Source organism: Lissotriton vulgaris, chromosome 3_1 (genome assembly GCF_964263255.1).
Source record: "Lissotriton vulgaris chromosome 3_1, aLisVul1.2, whole genome shotgun sequence".
Lineage (NCBI taxonomy): Eukaryota > Metazoa > Chordata > Amphibia > Caudata > Salamandridae > Lissotriton > Lissotriton vulgaris.
In genome coordinates, this window is record NC_141689.1 from 148,725,651 (window position 1) to 148,745,896 (window position 20,246).

The 20,246-nt window shown below is 47.1% G+C and overlaps 1 protein-coding gene across 1 annotated transcript in view; it reads right to left on the reverse strand.

Moving 5' to 3' along the window:
• The window catches only part of LOC147726124 (receptor-type tyrosine-protein phosphatase mu-like), a 1,369,719-nt gene that overhangs the window by 668,328 nt on the left and 681,145 nt on the right, over positions 1-20,246 (reverse strand). The window lies entirely within an intron of this gene.

Genomic DNA, 20,246 nt, shown 5'->3' on the forward strand with positions numbered 1-20,246 from the left:
TCTAAGGTACAATTGTTTGCCATTTTTTATACTGGTCCAACTCAACACTAATATAACTATAAGAGCCACGATAAGAACCAAGTTTATTATTATTTTTTCGATATGTTGTAGAAGTTCATATCACCAGTAACCACGTGGCCCCTTGCAGCGGTTTGAAATTGGGCTTGAGTTCGAATGCAGACTCCGCTGAAAAAACAAGTAAAGTCGTAGCTCTATCAGGTACAAAATTACTTCGAGCGTAAAATAATTTTGGAATGGAAGAGAGGCCACTTTCTGTTGTTTGTATCAATTATTTATTTATTTTTTAGAAATTTGCCGACATCCATTAATATTAAGCCCTGAAGAAAGTCCCAGTACCGGTGGCCTGGAGCTTGAAATACGTTGTATTTTGGTACACGGAGGAATTGGAATAATGACTAGAGTGTCCCATGTGAGGGATTTGTTACGAAGAAATTTCCCTGCAGATAGACTGAAGTATTTCTCATTGTTAGACATATGTTTGGTCTCAAGAAAATAAGATAGCGACAAGACTGCTATAATTGTGTGTGTGTTATGATGCAAATGTTAAATGTCAGTTTGTGTATAACCATTGTTATATAATTATTTCATGTATTCATATTTATTGCCCATTGTGAATTGTTATAAGTATTGGTGTCATGCTTTTTTTTAAAAACTAGTGTCTCCCTGCTTTTCACACATTTGAATTTTTTGGGATAAACAAAACAGTTAAAATTGCAAAATGAAATGGTTTAATAAAAATTCCATCCAAACAGAAAGGGTCAAAGTCTGTGTGTTGCTCTAAAGTAAGAGGAGCATAAGAGAAAACGGATCCAAGTCCTCTCCTTTTCGTGTTTTCAATATATTATACTTCAGCATAATAGCATTTTTTCAAATGTCTACCTTTTGGTTCCTGGCTAAAATATGTTCTTCTTACCAATGTCACAGTTGAAGCTGAGTGTGGCTCCAGAATATAGACTATTATATAATATAGGATGTCATCAACAACAGAGAATGTATAATTACGTATGCGTCTCTTTGGACACACTATTTCATGTAATATGCCAACTGTAAGATATCCGCTTTGTATGCACCACACTAATATACATAGCGCATAAACCCAAGTAATGCCTTCCTGCGCGCATTGTTGGTGCAAATCACAACTGTATTAACATGACGACGTAATTTCATTTTTTTCATTTATAATCTTTATTTCGGCACAACAGAGCCATAAAAGATACATAAAAACAATCATTACACAGTATAAAGTCTATATAGAGGAGCTAATGATTTTGAAGATTTATGGATACAGTTTGGAAATCAGTACAATAAAATCTCAATATAAATTAATTTAAAAAGGCATCAGTTAAAAGTACACAATGGGAACATTGATTAAATTCATATTTTCATTTTTCCCAATAAATAATAACTTTAAAATAGTGAATATGTATAGGATAATTGGCTAACCCAAAATAACAGCAATCCTTGCATGTAAAAAGTACAAAAGTTAAATTATAGCACAGTTTCTTTTACAACTTCAGACCCACTTTATCTCTTAGAAAGCTTATTGCAAGTAAAAATCTACTAACACCAAAGACTATCATCTGCCTAGTATCAGTCTTAATAATCCTTTCCGCTTCCCTAAATGAGCGTATTCCTAGATTAAGACAAAGAGGCTTAATCCATCTTTTCCTCTCCGCCCTATAAACTGGGCAAAAAAAGAGGATATGAGACTCCTCTTCTCTTGCGTTGTTTTGGCACATAATACATCGGTCACTAATCTTATCTATGCTAGTACTTGTCCATCTCGCTATGGTCTTGTTAGTTTTCAGGGTTCCATATCTAAATTTCATGTACAAAGTTTTAGCCAGGGGTGGTTGAACCTCATCTAAAAACTGTTCAAAGCAGGGACTGTCTTTAAAAGTAAGAAAATTGCATATCAAAGTTCCACCCACTTGGACATTTGGCAAGCCATGGTCGATGTATGACCAAAAGGCCGTTTTCATTTTTTTTTTTGAGTTTTGGGTTAAGCTTAATGGCTCTTCCCAGAACTGTGCCAACCCAATCCTATTTAACCAAGAACGCACATGTTTTAACCAAGTATTAGAAGAATTCGAGTCCAGTCTCATTATTTCCTCGAGTCCATTTCTAAAATCAACTAACTCTGGTGTACACCAGAGTCTCACCCATAACGACAGTGGTTTCAGGGTAGCATAATAATCTGTGCGCTTCATGCTTAAATCAAGCATTAAAGGTATTAGTGGTGTATTTGTTGACAACCTTAAGAGAGTCCTATAAAATTTATTTTCACTATTTACAAACACATTCCTGCAGAATGGCCCTCATATTTCTGCCCTATACAATGCAGCGGACTGGACCTTAAACTAAAAGATTTCAAGTGCCGGGGACACAGCCTTACTAAGGCTCGCCCCATGTTTTTTCATAATAGGCAGTGTATTCTGTGTGAATATCATTTTGCTTTTTTCTACTTGGGTTTTCCACGAGAGCTTCGCATCCAATGAGACACCCAAGTAGACAAAACTATGCACAGATTCTAGTTTCTGATCATTTAAGAACAGGTTCTCCCTAAAAGATTTATGGGGGTTTATGGCCATGTGTTGCTGGTATTATTCTCAAGCCCTTTCTTGTTGCAATATGTTTGGAATGAATTTAGGAGGGATTGCAGACCTCTAGGTGTTTGAGATATCAATATGGTATTGTCTGCAAATAAAAGTGACAAAACCCTTTCTCCATTCAATTTTGGTGCATCATTATTGCAGCCCTCTAAGTATGAGGGGATATCATTGACGAACATTGAAAATAGTGTGGGAACCACCACACATCCCTGGCGGACTCCTCGCTTGATTGGAATAGCGTTTGTTAGTTCGCCATTTGGCCCCATCTTACTTTGGCGTAATTATTTTCGTGCAACCTTCTGATCTGCTGTAGAAGACAAACCGGGATTCCTTGAGAATATAAGGACTCCCATAAAAGTTCACGTGTAACAAGATCAAAGGTGGCCCTAAGATCAACAAATGAAACATAGAGATGCCCTTTCCTTATGTGAACATATTTCCAACATAAACAACAAAATCTGAAAACCTGATCTATGGTGCTTATTCTGGGTCTAAAGCCAGCTTGGAACTTGGTAAGTACAGAGCTTTCCTCCATCCATATATTCACACGTGTTAAAATGTGCCTTGCGTAGATTTTCTGTAAAATGTCCATTAAACTAATGGGGCGACAGTTTGCTGGTTCGCTCATATTGCCCTTTTTAAAAATTAGTACGATTTCCACACCTCTCCAACTATCCAGAAAATCAGCGCCTGCTGCTAGATCATTGCATAAAAAATTAATGTAGGTTCCCCAGACGTTAATTTCATGCTTATATAAGTCACCCGGGATTTTATCTAGTCCGGGCGCCTTCCCATTTTTAACTGCATTAATTGCTAGCACTGTTTCCTCTATTTCAAACTCCAATTTATCTACACTTGGGCTTAGACCTAGTCTATCTTTATCAAATCCATCGGTGTCCTCTGGTGCGCTATATAACTTTGAAAAATGTTCAACCCAAGTTATTTCATCAAGGAACACGTCCTTGACAACCCCTCCAGTACGATTCCCCTTTGCCACCAATCTCCAGAACCCCACTTGGTCCTTTTCCTTAGCTGCCATAAGCAGTTCTGACCAACTTTTCTCATCCCAATTTCTTCTCGCCTGCTCTTGTATTACATTGTATTCTTTTCTGGCTTCCTTAATTTCAGCAGGAGTCTTATTTTTAACTGCTTGTAGTAATCCAGCCTTGCCATTACGGCAATCCTTGCCATACCAGGGTTTCCCACTTGACATATTGTTTATATTTGGATTGTTTTTTTTGGCATTTTAGTAACCATCAATATGAATGATTTGAAAAACCCATTATGTAAGTCGACAAAGGTACTCCCCTCTAGTGGCATGCTTGAATATCTAGCAAACGTAGCGGCTAGCAATTTGTCAATTGCGGCTAGAACTTCTGCCTGCTCCAGTATATGGGCCCATTTTAATGAGCTGCGATTATTACTGGCTAATATGGCATCACTAGGTACATTGGCTAGATTAACTACTTCATTTGATGGAACTACATTGGACAGTAGGCTAGTAGAAAGTAGCAATTGGAATGGACGATGGTCACTCTCAATCCTAGGCATAATTTCAAGGTCAATTACATAGGACCAGATATCAAGGGAAACCATAACAAAGTTGATGTTACTTTGCAAATTATTCCTTATAAAGGTCAGGGCTTTTGCTATGTCTGATGGCAATCGGCCATTACATGCTCTCAATCCATATGCAGCTATCATCCTCATAATTTGGACAGCCTGTACTGTACCGGATTAGTATTATATAATGTAGGAATATTATTGGCCCTGTCCTCATCTTCAAAGATGTCTCCAAGGCCTATAATTTGCTCATAGTTACAATTCAAATCACCACCCAATATTATACTTGGTTTCTCCTCCATAGAATTTAGGAAGGAGTCCAACTTTTCTAGTATTGGTGACTCTTTTGATGAGGAGCATGGTCTATTGTAAACATTGACTAAGTATAGCACCCTTCCTTCTTTTGTAATTATTCCTAACCCCAGGACATTCAATGAGTTAATTTTTAACATTGTTATTCTGATCTCAAGTGTAACCTTCACCCATATTACAAGCCCCCCCCGAGGGCCTGCCCCGAACAGAGGGAACTGTGTTGATATTAAAAGTTCTCTATCCCATTCTATGTGGGGACTTTAACGCCCAGGTTTCCTGAAAGAGACAGATATCACTTGATTCCATATAATCACTCCATTCCGGGTCACTAACATTCTTCCTAAGCTCCGCTATGTTCCATGAAATTAATTTTAGACCTGGGGAATTATCACCACTCGCTACTAAGAGGGGTTTGACTAACAAAATGTCACTTATACGTATGTTTGCTCTAGACAACACTGCTTCTTGACCCAAAGTCAATAACAAATTTTGGGACATTGACCCATCTTACCTCTTTCATCATGGACTCATTAATCAAATAATCAATAACTGGTGCATCCATTATTTCATGTATCTCTAGTCCTACTCGTGTGGCCACTCTTCCTTCACCTTGGGGTAACGTTAAATGCAGTCAATCTACAGCCTCCAAAGTGGATAAGTCTTGGAATCTATTAAATGTGTCAAGAGAAGTAGGATTGTCACAATTCCTACGTATTTCCTCCCCATTTGGTCGGTAGAAAAACCCCAGAGGAAGAGCATGAATATTGGTATTCTCTGTCAGAGATTCTTCGCTTCTTCTTAAAAGATTACCGGCCATATGAGGGCGTCTAAAGTTGACGACTATACAGTCGCCTTCAATATTTTTCCTCTGGTCCCCCACCCACCCAACCCTACGCACCATCAGGATCTCGTTCATTTTTTGTGGGCTGAATCTTTTGAACTTTTGGAGCCAATCAACTACTTTGTTTCTAAGTGTAGGCCACGTTTCTATTTGATCCCTCCTTAGAGCCGGTACTCCAGTTAGTATTAAAACGTATGGGCATGCGTCTGGGGGTAAACTTAGATTGTCACAATTGGGGGTGTATTCAGTTTCATCAAGGCTAGGAACATATACCCTTGAGCTACTATTGCAGGGGTTGCTTGATCTCTGTACGGATTGTTCTTTTCTCTTCTCTCCTGGTCGGATTGTATTATTTTTGACTGCCTTAGTTCTTAAAAATGTATCCCTTTCTCCTGCAACACTAATTTCATTCAGAGGGGGTGTGGTGGATTGGGCCACAATATTACCATCAAAAATCACTTCCTTGTTTTTATGGTGATTTGACCTAAATTCTGCAAGTAATTTGGCCCCATCTTCAACATTAGCTCTCCCCTTCTCTAGCATAATGTCTAATTTGGATGTGGCTCGATTGAGTTGGGCTATTTTATCATCCAAAACTTTCAATCTGGTACCCAAGGAGTCATTTATTTGTGCCTGCACAGAGTCTAAGGTAGTCTTAAATATGTCTGCAACAATATGTTCTAACGTCTCAGCCATGCCATCTACTCTGTTAGAATATGAGGAATTATCAACCTCAGTTTGAGTTCCAAAGGATCTACTTTCAGGCCCCATATGTTCTACCAGTACTGGGTGGCTTTTGTTCGACGTCCTTGGTCGCCCTGCGCCCCCATTTTTGGTACCATTTCGTTTCCCTTGTGTTATGTTTTTAGGGTTGCTTTTTTCTAGTCCCCCTTGCCTTGCCCCTCGGTGCCTGGTAGCCATCGGTAAAGTTGACGGCACCTCAACATCTGACTGATCATTAACAATAGGGGTAGGAGTATGATGTACCGCAAAATCCCCTGAGGTGTGAGTGGAAGATGTAATGCAATCACTATTAACCGTTGGTAATGGGTCAGATACGACTAGTTGACCAGGGTCTTTGTATGTTAGCAATTTAGACGGATCCAAGGATTATCTTCTTTCGGCAAGAGCAATTTCATGGGTTATAAGCGATTCCGCCCTTAGAATGAAGTTATCCAAAGTCCCTGCTATAAATTTTTGCTTGCTCATAGTGATATGCTATTTATTAGCCGTAGTATATGAAATACGCTAATAAGTTTTCTCGCTGGGCTTAACTAGCTAATGTCAACCCTCCTCACAGCAAAAAGGAGTAGACTGTTTAACAATTTGTTAGATACGTTATCACAACACAACGTGGTTAGCAACCAATAGGACCATCAATATGAAGTCCCCCCTCCTCCTCACCCCCCAATACTATGCTGATAAGAACACTTGGGGAACGAGCGTCCAATGAGAGCACCACAATTCAGAGCGCTCTTTTGTCCTTGGCCAGACGCCGCCCAGTTTCGGCTGCAATCAGTCAAAAGTGAGTTGAAGAGAATATGAACGTGTCTTAAATCATGGCCAGCACTACCTGAAGTATGTTGATTATTTCCTGGATTCCAAAACCAAAAGGGGTTGGCCAGGCCCAGCCTCGTTCGTCCTCCGACAGCCGCAGACGGCCCCGCCCTTGTCCCGGGCTTCTCCCGGCGCCGCGCGCGCGCGTCCCCGTTGCGTGGGGGGAAGGCAGCGCTTTAAGCGCGATGACAGCGCCTCCCCCAGCAGCAGCAGCTGTCTTCAATTGGGCACTCGAGTGACAGCAAGGGCAATGAGGTGCACCCTGGGACCACGAGTCCCACCAGGGCAGCAGATGCGCAAGACGCGCAAAACGGGCGTCTCCACCCACGGAGCAAAGCAGCAGGTCCACAAGAAAGATCCACAGGTCACAGGTAGGATTTGAAAAGGGCCCCGCGCTGCGTGGGGGAAGGTGGCGCTTTAAGCGCAATGACAGCGCCTCCCCCAGCAGCAGCAGCATCTGTCTTCAATTGGGCACTCGAGCGGCAGAAAGGGCAATGTGGTGCACCCTTGGACCACGAGTCCCACCAGGGCAGCAGATGCGCAAGATGCGCCGAACGGGCATCTCCACCAATGGAGCACAGCAGCAGGTCCACAAGAAAGATCCACAGGTCACAGGTAGGATTTGAAAAGGGCCCCGCGCTGCATTGGGGAAGGCGGCGCTTTAAGCGCGATGACAGGGCCTCCCCCAGCAGCTGCAGCTGTCTTCAATTGGGCACTCGAGCGGCAGCAAGGGCAATGAGGTGCACCCTGGGACCTCGAGTCCCACCAGGGCAGCAGATGCGCAAGTTGCGCCGAACGGGCGTCTCCACCCACGGAGCACGGCAGCAGGTCCACAAGAAAGATCCACAGGTCACAGGTAGGATTTGAAAAGGACGTACTTAATCATGAAGTACTAATCCTTGTAATAACTGCTCATCATTTACTTTCTGTAAAAAGTACACAATAATCTCTATAGGTTATAGAAATTATGAATGATGTCTTTGTGCAATATTAAAATTCACTAAATACAATTTATTAGTGGAAACACAAACGCATCAGACATGTCATGCAGTAAAACTAAATGTAACTCTGTCCTCCCTACTATTCTCAGGTACAGACCACCATATTGAATATTCATGATTCACAGGTCAGTGCGACAGCACCACTTGTGATTAACACCAGCTCCAGGTAAAATCAGTCCCCAGAGGTACTCACTTTATAGAACCACACCTTAAGTGCGCAGCCCTAATTGTTTCCCATTATTAACAGAGTTCCTCATCACTGTCTTCATACACGTCTCTGTGTATCATCAACACAGTAACAGTGCTCAGCTACCCACAGAGTGCCAGCCTTCACTCTCACTTGGGGTAAGGTTTCCTTATTATGTATTATCAATAGTACAGTTAGCCCTTACAGCACCTCTACTATATTGCCTGCTATCCCTATACACATTTTTCTCTTTGTTTTTCTTCTCACATAATCAGTACCCGGCTGGGTGTCCTTGTGAGTATCTTGTTTTCCTTTTCCTCCTTCACCCACTCTTGGTACCTTGGTACCTACACCTCACGCGGCTGCGCATTCTACCCGTCAGCTACTTTTTGATTTTATGTCATTTTATCCAATTGGTCGCATTTGTGCTGGTACATGGGCCATATGCTTATTTTTATCAATCAATCAATCAATCAATCAATCAATCAATCAATCATTTCATTTGTAAAGCACGCTACATACCTGTGAGGGTCTCAAGGCGCTGGGGGGTGAAGGGGGGGCTGCTACTGATCGAAAAGCCAGGTCTTGAGAAGTCTTCTGAAGGCCAGCAGGTCCTGTGTCTGTCGTAGGCCGGTAGGGAGAGTGTTCCAGGTCTTGGCGGCGAGGTAGGAGAAGGATCTGCCGCCGGCGGTGGTTTTCCGGATGCGTGGAACTGTGGCGAGGGCGAGGTTGGCAGAGGGGAGGCTGCGGGTAGGGGTGTAGAAGCTGAGTCGGTCGTTGAGGTATGCTGGTTCGGCGTTGTGTAGGGCTTTGTGTGCGTGGATGAGGAGTTTGAGGTGATCCTGTTGTTGATGGGGAGCCAATGCAGGCCTCTCAGGTGGGGTGTGATGTGGCTGTGTTGGGGGACGTCGAGGATCAGTCGTGCCGAGGCGTTCTGGATGCGTTGCAGCCATCTCAGGAGCTTGGTTGTTGTTCCTGCTTAGAGGGCGTTCCTGTAGTCCAGTCTGCTGGTGACGAGGGCCTGGGTGACGGTTTTTCTCGTGTCGGATGGGATCCATTTGAAGATCCTGCGGAGCATTCGGAGGGTGTTGAAGCAGGAAGCGGAGATGGCGTTGACTTGCTTGGTCATGGAGAGGGCGAAGTCGAGGATGACCCCCAGGTTGCGTGCATGGTCGGTGGGTTCTGGGGCTGTTCCTAGCGATGTTGGCCACCAGGAGTTATCCCAGGCTGAGGGGGTGGGGATGAGGACCGAGGCCGAGGCCGAGGATGAGGTCCTCCGTCTTGTCTGAATTCAGCTTCAGCCTGCTGTCTTTCATCCATTCGGCGATGGCCTTCATTCCTCTGTGGAGGTTGGCTTTGGCGGTGTGGGGGTCTTCGGTGAGGAAGATGATGTTGAGGCTATGTTGTCGTGCAACGTGGGCGAGTGGTGCCATGTAGATATTGAACAGCGTTGGGCTGAGGGATGATCCTTGTGGAACGCCGCAGATGATCTTGGTGGTCTTGGAGCGGAAGGGTGGGAGGCGGACGCTCTGGGTTCTGCTGGAGAGGAAGGATGTGGTCCAGGCCAGGGCCTTCTCTTGGATTCCGGCGTTATGGAGGTGTGCTGTTAGGGTGCGGTGGCAGACTGTGTCGAAGGCTGCTGATAGGTCCAGAAGGATGAGGGCGGCTGTTTCTTCTTTGTCCATAAGGATCCTGATGTCGTCCGTGGCGGCGATGAGGGCGGTCTCGGTGCTGTGGTTGTTGCGAAAGCCGGACTGGGATGGGTCCAGGATGTTGTTGTCTTCGAGGTAGCGGGTCAGCTGTCTGTTGACGATCTTCTCCGTGACTTTCGCCGGGAAAGGGAGCAGGGAGATGGGCCGGAAGTTCTTGAGGTCGTTGGGGTCCACCTTGAGTTTCTTCAGTTGGGTGCTGATCTCTCTGGGAAGGTTGCTGTCTCGAAAGAGATGTTGATTGTGTTTCGGAGATGGGGTGCAATGGCTGTGCTGGCTTTGTTGAAAACGTGGTGAGGGCATGGGTCAGATGGGGAGTCGGAGTGAATGGAGTTCATGGTCTTGAAGGGGTCTTCGTCGCTGGCGTTGGACCAGGTGGTCAGGCGCCTGGTGTGGGTGGTGGTCGCAGGGGTGGTGATCTCGGCAGTGGATGTGAGGGTGGCGGTGTTGAAGCTGTCGTGGATGTCGGTGATCTTGCGGTGAAAGAAGGAAGCCAGTGAGTTGCACAGGTCTTGTGATGGTGGAATGTCTGTGGTGTTGGAGCTGGGGTTGGAGAGTTCTTTCACAATGTTGAAGAGTTCTTTGCTGTTGTGTGCACTGCTGCATTGCTGTCTAAGCGGTCCTTGAAGGCATTCCACTTGGCGGTCCTGATGAGTTGGTGGTGTCTGCGGGTGGCGTTCTTGTGGGCTGTGTAGCTGTCTGGTGTTCAGTCGCGGAGCCAGCACTTCTCCATCTTCTGACAGGTGCGCTTGGAGGTCCGGAGGTCTTCGGTGAACCATGCGGCTTTCTTGTTGGTGTGATTGGTGGTGGATGTCTTGAGTGGGGCGAGGGTGTTGGCGCAATCGTTGATCCACTGTTTGAGGTTGATGGCAGCGACGTCGGGGTCGGTGGGGTCGGCGGGTGGTCCCAGGGTGAGGGTGGTGGTCAGATGATCCTCGTGACCTTGCCCCAGCAGCGGCGTGGCATCTGTTGGGTGCGGTGGTGTGTGGTGGGTTTCCTGAAGGTGAAGTGGACGCGTCTGTGGTCTGTCCAGTGGGGTTCGGTGGTGTGGTTGAAGGAGACGTGGGGACTTGCGGAGAAGATGGGGTCCAGTGTGTGTCCAGCGGCGTGGGTGTCGTCACGAGCTGTTTGAGTCCGAGGTTGGCGAGGTTGTCGATCAGGGCGGTGGAGTTGGCGTTGTTGTTGTTCTCGAGGTGGAAGTTCAGGTCCTCGAGGAGGATGGAGTCCATGGAGGCGAGGGCGTGGGTGCTGATGAGGTCGGCGATGGAGTCACTGAACTGTGGTCGGGGTCCGGGTGGTCTGTAGACGAGTGTTCCTCTGAGGGTGGTGTTGGGGTCGGTGTGGATCTGGAAGTGCATGTGCTCGGCGGTGGTGAGGGTGTCGTCGGTGTTGGTCGAGATTCTGAGGATGATGGTGATTCCTCCTCCCACTCCGTTGGTGCGGTCTCTGCGGAAGATCTTGTACCCTCCTGGGATGGCTATGGTGATGTCTGGTGCCGAGGTTGTGTTCAGACAGGTCTCCGTCAGGAAGGTGATGTTGGGGGTGGTTGAGTCTAGGAGGTCCAAGAGTTCGATTTCGTGCTTGCGAGCGGAGCGGGTGTTGAGGAGGATGCACCGGAGGTGGTTGGGTTCTCTGGTTGATGGGTTGGCGGGCCGGATGCTGGTGAAGCTGTAGTTCCGGCAGGTGAAGGAACCTTGGGTGCGCTTCGGGGTGGCCCGGTAGCAGGAGTGATCTCGTCCGGGGTTGAGTGCGTGGAGGGTGCTGGAGTCATAGTGCAGTCTGGTGTTGTGGCGGCTTCGGGGTCCAGGGGTTCTGGCGCTGGGCGCGGTCCAGGCATGGACGGGCACAGACGGGATGGTCTTTGGCGCGCCAGCAGCGCACCCGCTGCGCGCGGCCGCGTAGCGGCCGCCATAAGAAGGGGAGGTGGGAGGGAGGAGCAGCTGGGAGGTGGGAGGTAGGGCAGCGAATGGGCAGTCAGGGGGGTGGGGCAGCAGGGGAGGCAGCGGCGTGAGCGGACTGGGACGACGAGGGGTACGGAAGGCAAAGAGCACAGGTAGGTCCTAGATTTCTTTCGTTTAAATTTATTGGATAACTCAGAAATCAGCCTGGTATCCTCAGAAACTTTTGACCAATGTATGTGATTTGAAAATCTGCTCTGAACCAGTCTAATGGTCATTATGGAATAGTTTGAGATCGGGAAGTATTTAAGACTGTATATTTTTTCTCTTGTGTTTAACCAGCTGGTGGCAGTACCAACTTCGAAAGTAAGTTTGCGGTTTTGTGTGAATATACTTGTCGTTTTTTTCACTTTGGTGAAGGTAGCACCAACAAAGGGAGTCATTGTCATCCTGATTGCTCGTACTAACACTTACATTGTGCGCACTATGTGCTAGAAATGAATTTGATCCTTTTGTCTTTCATTTCTTGTTTCCACAGATAACCCCTGAAGAAGGGACAGAAGTCCCGAAATGCATTGGGTTGGGTCCTCAAAAATGATTATTCAGAATTTGATGTTATGAAAAATGTATTTATGTTTGTGGGTTTTCATTTGAATTTATATTGTGAGATGAAAGATTTGAGACCTGTACAGAAATTGTATTTGAGTTCAATTGCACAATGGATGCATTAAAATTGAATTTACTTTATTAAATTGCCACTGTTGATGCGTGTTAGAGCCCTAGTTGCCAATTTGGAACTAGGCCACTTTCTATCAGTTTAGCACATATGCCCAGCAGACATAATTCTAACACGGAACACATACCGGATAAATAATATAATCATCAGTTCACTAGAGTGCGCTTGTACACCTACTCACATAGTGTGCATACAGAGAACATAAAACAAGCAGTGTAACCGGGAAAACTAAAGAGATGAGAGAGATCATTCACAGGCCAGCTACCTGACACTATATACGCTAAACTTGGCACACTATTCAACATGTCTACCGTTTAGCAACACTACTGTCTGTAGACATGCTATTGAAGATTTTGTGTACAGCATTGTTGTTATTTAAGAACTTATACTACTGGGTTGCTAAATACAGCCTTGAATCAGCAGGAAAGCTGCCCTGCAAACTTTGATGCAGCTGTCCTAACAAGCATTAGCCAGTCCATCACTACTGCTGCAGTCTTTTGTAAAACCTACACGAAAAAGGGAAATTTCAACTCCCAGAATCCACAGTGCTGTGGTCTAGAAAGTTATGACTGGCTAAACTTGGCCCTGTTGATTTCGGGGTTCAGTTGAAGTGTTCAGCGGCAGTAGTCTAACTAAGGGGACCAGTTTTTTGGCTGGAGCCAGTTTAGGGACTACATTGGGTCAGTAATCCACTTCTCTCGTTCAAGACACATCCATGTATCATTGTTTGGTAAACAAGATGGAGAAGGAAGACAAGTATTTAGTAAAAAGGCAAATAGCTTCCATCTCCTGAAAGAGATGGTGCCAGGTAGATACCTGCAAGGCTTGCCTTGCAGCCCGTGTTGTGTGGCACTGCATGGCACACAAGTGCTTCTTTAGGGGCAGTGAGACCTTCAAAATACGTCAGATGAGCCCAATTAATCCGTTTCTTTTGATCAAGCATCCTTAATGCTTTTCTAGAGCAACAATGAGAGAATTGACTATTTTGAAGGGTACACTTATTTTACTCTCAGTGTTTCTGTTTAGAAAAAAAGTGGCCTAGGAAGGAAAGGGGCCTTGGTTATTAAACTGTTTTGCGTATGAGGTGTCTGCGGACAGATAATACACCACTTAAATAACTAAGAAGTATCCCCTCGGTACTGCAATTTCCATTGAAAGGCCAAGTTTTCATACCTGATTAAACAATATGCATTTCCGGTAAGATGGTGCGAGGCAGACACATTATATTTTCCTGACTGTCCAATCACGAGGTACCAGAAAATAACAAGAAGCTGGTTATTTTCCTGTAACCAGCTAACATAATTAACAGTGCCGCTGATAACGCAGGAACTGTTAATTGGGTCTTAAAGAGGCTCCAGCCTGAAGGCTGTTACAGCCCTTTGGAACTTTTGGCTGCTTTGCCCTACCAAGAAAAAGAAGTAATACAACGTCGCCACCTGCTTTACACAACTGATATTAGAAATGGAGAGCTTACCAGGCAAAAGGAAAAGTCAACGTAAACAAACAGGAGATAGAGGCTGGAACTATCCATCACAAATGCAGGAATGCCCAAAAACTAAACAAGCAGTTGCAATGCAATAGGACTCGCATTTACGCAAAACCTATTGCATTGCATCATGGACAGCGGGAGGGGGTGGAAGCAAGGACAACGGGAGTGCGGGGGGGGAGAGCAGAGAAGGCACGGACAATGGGAGTGCGGGCAGGGGGTGGGGGTGAGAAGGCACGTACAAAGATAGTGCTCACAGTCTAAATAACATGTACCGTACGGTATAATACTCTAAGTAGAAGGGCCAATAACCATGGGAGGGTACAGATGACGACATAGCCATAATAAGGAGGAACTAACAAGCCTCATAATCAATCAGAAGCCAGCATTTACGAAGGACAAAGACACAAGCCAATGAAAAAATGGGCTTAACCAGAGCAGTGCTTGCGTGCTGACTCGAGGCGCGACATAAAAAATATTTTCCACGTGAGATGCTGCAAAGAGGCTTTATGGATTGGCACAAATGGAGGGCTCATCAATTTGGAAAGTGCAATGTTGAGCTCCCATAGAAGAGAGGGATTCCTAACTAGGGTAAACACCTTCTTAAGGCCCTCAAGAAAATCCTTTACAAGTGGTATTGTGAAAAATGAAACTTGTGAGAGGGATTTCTGTAAGCTGTAAGTGCTGCCAGGTGTACTCTGATGGGAGCGAACTACAACCCTTATTTGGCGAAGTGAAAGAGATAGGGAATGAGCACATTCTCCTGACAAGAAACAAGGTTATGATTATTTTGGGTGCACCACAAATAAAATATTTTCATCATCAACAAAACGTTTCCATTTAAAAGAGTAGGAACGTCTAGTGATAGTTCTCCTAGCCTCCTTAAGAATGTCCATCACTCCTTGGAAAGCCCTAAATGTCCAGATGAGAGGAATTCAGGTGGCAGGCAGCCAAGTTCAGCGAGGACAGGTTGGAATGTAGCATATGTCCCCGGAACTTGGCCAGGGGACCCTGTTGGCACGTAAGCCTCTATGGGGCCTCTCTGAGAGATGTAGAAGGCCTGTGTTGGAGAGGCCACTCTGGGGCTAGGAGAATCCTCCTGGTGTGAGATTAATAGAGCTTGAGGACCACTGTGGAATGGAGAGGAATTGGTGGAAATGTGTAGACAAATCTCTGTGACAGACATCTGGTATACCCAGAAGTGAGTTCTGTGCTCTCCATGCCACAGAAGTCAAGCTAGCCTGGTTGATGAGGGGAGGAACTCCGAAACCAGTCCAAGGATGCTTGTTTCCGGTCCAGGGAGGACCTGGCCTGGCAGTTCGCGCTGGCCTGTTCCCATGGGGAGCAGGTTCAAGACTGGTTTGCACATGGCTGGGCTTAAACTGGAATGGCATGGGGAGCAAACAAAATGATGGATTTAGGCCCAGATCTCTGAATTGGGGTGAATGTTTGACATTGTTCAACATTCTGCCCATCAATTGTTCTTATTGCATTTGTCACCACGAGTGGGACAGGTATGCACAGATGCTTGTCCCGTGCTCTCCATGCCACTGGAGTCAAGCTAGCCTGGCTGATGAGGGGTGAAACCCCCAAACCGGTCCCAGGATGCCTGTTTCCAGTCCAGGGAGGACCTGGCCTAGCAGTTCGGGCTGGACTGTTCCCATGGGGAGCAGGGTCACACTGATTTGCATATGGCTGGGTTTAAACTGGAATGGCATCGGGAGCAAAACCACGATGGATTTAGGCCCAGATCTCTGTATTGTGGTCAATGTTTGATGTTGTTCAACATTCTGTCCATCAATTGTTCTTATTTCGACTGAACAAAAGGGCATCCTTCTGTGAGCCTGGCTGGAAGTAGCTGGACACGTAGTCGTGATGAAAATAAAAATGGTCTGGCGATTGGGTTGATGTCTCTCAAGTATTTGCCCGGCGTCAAACGCCTCTAATACCAAGCAAGATTTATCAAACAAAGAGGCAGGCGCTGGAGACTGGAAGGCAGGAAACAAAGTTTATTCCGACGGAGCAGAACACATCAGATCAGACAACAAGGTATCGTTTCGAGGTGCTCTAACAGCCTCTCTGAGGCCTGGCCTCTTATACCCTGGTTTATGACATGTGAGCATTCTTTATTGCAATAAAGACTCTTTGAAGTATGAAAAGACATCCCCGGAATCCCCGCTTCAGACCCACTCCCACACGTATCTACAGTAGAGGTCCTCACCCCACGTACAATAGGAGGGGGCTATCACGCAGCTGAGTGTTCCGCCGATTCTTAGAATGTGTGCGCCTGATCGTATCCCAGGGGGTGGGGGGCCATGATCAATAGTAACTCCTTTGAAGAGGGGCGACTCCATACAATAGGGGGCAATAAACTGCATCCTCCGGCTAGGTGATGGCCTGGGACCCGTGCAGACAATCGGACTCAGAGGAAGGGGTCATCAAAGGAGAGGTATTCATGAAAGGAATGGTCTGCGTGGACAATCGAGCGTAGAGGAAGGGTTTATCAAAGAGGGGTATTCATGAAAGGAAAGGAGGTGTTGGTCAGGCGCGGGTGTGACTCCCAGGGACAGAGCCACGTGGAAGGAGAGGGTTTATGACTTGTGCATGTGAGAGCGGGGGCAGCCAGGGTGCGCGGGGGATGCTTGCAGGGTCAGGGGAGCGCGCTGGCGATCGATCGTGAACAGGGAGACCATGGTACCTAAAATGGCTGCCGTGCATTTTGTACGTGAGCCTGAGGAATGGACAAGATGGCGCAGATGATGTTCAGCGGACAAACTAAAATTCCACAGTCCTCCCTTTTAACATGTCTCGCCAGTTTGTCAATTCGGATCTATCCCCATAAGACCACGTATTTCTACCTCATAGAGGGGACTCATGTGCTCAGTTCTGAAGTCCAAAGTCTTAGGGCACATGCAGTTAGACATGAGTGTGCACAGAGGTGGCAAGCATTGAATACCTAGGCAACACCCACACAGTACTACAACCGGTATCAATATAAATGTAAACAACCTCCATCCCCAGTCCTTTAAAGTGCCCCAAAACCAGCTCCCAAGCGACCATCCTTCTTGCTCTTGGTGAACCTCTGAGGAAAGTCTGTGGAGGTGTTCAATTGCTTTGTAGACTGAAGGCGAGTTTTCTGGCACGTAGGTGCAACAGCTAGATCCGATGATGCGGCATGCTCCTCCACGGTCGGCTAGAACCACATCTAGAACTAGGCGGTTTTGAAGGGCCACAAGGCGGACCGCCTGAAGTTCAGCCGTGTTGTTAGCGAGGATGCCAGCTGTGATGTTGATGGTTGTCTCTACTGCCTGGGTCAGGTGTCGGATGGCGCAGCTGTTTGCCATTGGGCCCCACAGAGGAACAAGTCCCTTCACCGCATCCAGGAACTGTGCTCCAGTGGAGTCGGCTTGTCCAATGTCACTTGCGCGCTTCTGTCGGTGATGGTTGGCTGGGGCTACATACGTGGGGGGAGAATGAAGGCGATGTAGCAGGTACCCCCCCCAACCTTTCGGGAGCCAAGTGTAAGCTTTGGTGCCGCAAACAAAGTACATATTCGGAGAAGCAACAAAGGAGGGGGGATCGATTGAGTCCAATGACCTGGTGATGTGGCAGGCACTGTGACCCACCAGCTGCGTCCCCAGGCCTTCGATGCATACAAGGCCCGTGACATTGATAACAGACAGAGCCACAGTCAGAGTGGCGGCGGTCCGTTTCCGTAGGTAGGAGAAGGTGGGTCTAGCTGGATTATGGAGCACCTGCATTTCTACTCGTTCTTTGGCAGGGATGTCCATATGGAAGGCGGAACCAGAGGTCACAGGACAAAAGGGAGCAGATGTCCTTCCGGTTTTGTTCAGCCAGAACCCATAGTAGAAGTGCGACACTGTTTGACCAGAAGTGGCATTGTTCTTGTGGCTTTCTTGCAAGAGGATCAACCAGGCAAGGCAGGAGCCGTGAACTGAGAAAGGAGAAGGGATGAAGGGGATGGAGTGTCCGGTGGCATGCGGGAGCAGTCCGCAGATCCAGCAGTTGGTGGCATTTGCAGCAAGGTTATGCTGGTGCAACAGTTGCACGAAGGAATTGTTCCAGAACTCCTTACGCCTTTCTCGGAGCTGAGGTGACAGGGAGATCAGGTGATGCTCTTTCATAGTGGTTGGCTGTGCAGTGGTCAGCAATATCTGATGAGCGAGTGTGCTTTCCTCCAAGATCCAGAAGGAAGTCATGAGGAGGAGGCAAAAGAGGAAAACAATGAAGAAGGCGATTGTCTTTGATTTGTGCATATTGTTAGTCTTTGGGTTCCTGTAGTGGGTATTTCCGGCTGCTTCCATCATCTTCTTATCTGGCGCTTCCATCATCTTCTTATCTGGCGCTTCCATCATCTTCAAGGTGCTCGGTAGCAGGCAGAACCACAGACTTTGTTTAGCTTCTCTCCGGGTAACCCTTGGTTGTGTTTAGGTCACCGTTCTGAGATTTAACTTAGTCCGTGGTCTACTTAGCCGAAGCTCCCTCCTTTCGACGGAGGAAATACCCTTCCCTGGATGGCACAGTGGGATCAGGGAGTTTTGCAAGTTCAAGTGCCTCGTTATCAGGATAGCAGTTCAGTGATGGCCGATCCTTGTTCAGGAGCTCTTCTTGGTTGTCGATGTTTTCGGTTGTGGCCAGGGTCGAGGAGACCTTCTTGCAGTGGTGCGCGTGCAGCCAGTGCCGTTTCCCCTCCACTCGAAGAGCCGTCCGGGTGGTGATCAGTACTTGCCAGGGGCCCGTCCACCGGGGTTCCAGACTCTTCGCCCGTTGAAAATTCCGGACTAACACATAGTCCCCCGGTTGGATGTCGTGGCCCGGGCCCCTGGAAGCATCGGGGATGGCCTGCTGCACCTGCTGATGAATGATAGACAATGTTTTAGTTAATTTGTACAAGTAGTCAGACAGTAGGACGTCCGGGACGTCATGAATGGAGGTCGGTTTGGGGGCAGTCCAAAGGATCATTGGTCGCCCGAATACAACCTCGTAGGGGGTCAAATGGTGCTTAGTGGGAGTGGAGCGCATCAATAGCAATGCCAGTGGGAGGGCATCTGGCCATTTAAGTCCTGTGGTGGCCACTATTTTTGACAGTTTCAGCTTCAATGTCGCGTTGTGTCGCTCTACCAAACCAGCGGATTGGGGGTGGAAGACCGCATGAAACCTCTGCTTCACACCCAACCCCTTCAAAATTAGTTGGATAACCTCAGCTATGAAGTGGGGGCCGTTGTCGCTCCATACAATTCGACAAAGGCCGTAGCGAGGAAAAAACTCTTTCAGTAGTACTTTGGCAGTAGTCATGGCAGTATTATCACGGGTTGGATAGGCTTCTACCCATTTGCTGAAGGCACATACAATGACTAGTACATACTTCAAGCTTTGGCATCTCTCTAGCTGGATGTAATCCATCTGGAGGACCTCAAAGGGGTGCTCGGGGATCCCAAACCCTCCCCGGGGTACCACAGTTCCTTTCCCGGGGTTGTGTTGTAGACAGATAGGGCACTGCTGGACTAGACGTTTGGCTGAGTCGGGGATTTTATCGTTGTGCCAGACTTTGGAAATGAGTTCGATCATGGGGGCAGATCCTATGTGTGCGGGGGAATGCGCCATAGTCAGTATGGGGATCAGGTATGAGTCAGGCAGCAACCATTTGTTTGCATCTTTTGTCCGCCAGCAGCCTTCATCGTCCTTCAAACCCACCCGTGCCCACTCGGTCAGTTCGTGAGGGGTGCTGGCCGACTGGATGTCTCTAATCGTCTCCCTAGCGTCAGTCCATTTTTCTGCTTGTGACCTGGTCACATACATGCGTGTCATCGTCCTATTCTCAGCTGTGGTTTGTGCAGTGATGTCGGCCAGCGCGTTTCCTTGTCCGACTAAGTCTGTCACCTTCTTGTGTGCCTGACACTTGATTACTGCTAATCGTTTGGGGAGGAGAACTGCTTCAATCAGAGCGGAAACCAGATCTCCGTGGAGGATGGGTGTGCCGTGGGACGTCAGGAATCCCCTTTCCCTCCACAAGAGCCCAAAATGATGAACCACCCCGAAGGCATACTGGCTGTCTGTGTAAATGTTCGCCGTGGTCCCTGTCGCTATGATACAAGCTCGTGTGAGCGCTATTAGCTCTGCCGCCTGTGCAGATCGTTGTGTGATGCGGGCTGTCTCAAATACTGTTCGGGCTGTCGTTACCGCATAGGCAGCTGAAGTGGTGCCATCTGGGAGTTTGATGCATGAGCCGTCTACCCATAGCTCTCCATCAGGGTCTGTAAAAGCAGTGTCTCGGAGGTCAACTCTACTCCTAGTTTGTTCGT